Genomic DNA, 236 nt, shown 5'->3' with positions numbered 1-236 from the left:
GAATTAATGCACAAGTTAATGAAGCAATTATATTTTATTTACTGACAACAGGAAATATGAATAAATGAGTAAAATAATAAATAAAAGTAACCATGAAAATGAATAAATACAAATCATCGACACAGGAAACAAAGCTTTATTCAGACATATTGTTCTAACAAACATGTATTTACAGGCAGTGAAGCCACATCCTACTGCATCTCAACACAGCTGTTCCAGTTCTGCAGCTTTATTCT

This window comes from Sinocyclocheilus grahami, unplaced genomic scaffold, assembly GCF_001515645.1.
Source record: "Sinocyclocheilus grahami isolate Dianchi unplaced genomic scaffold, SAMN03320097.WGS_v1.1 scaffold234.1, whole genome shotgun sequence".
Taxonomy (NCBI): domain Eukaryota; kingdom Metazoa; phylum Chordata; class Actinopteri; order Cypriniformes; family Cyprinidae; genus Sinocyclocheilus; species Sinocyclocheilus grahami.
The sequence above is the reverse complement of the archived record's forward strand: the minus strand, read 5'-3'. Positions refer to the sequence as shown.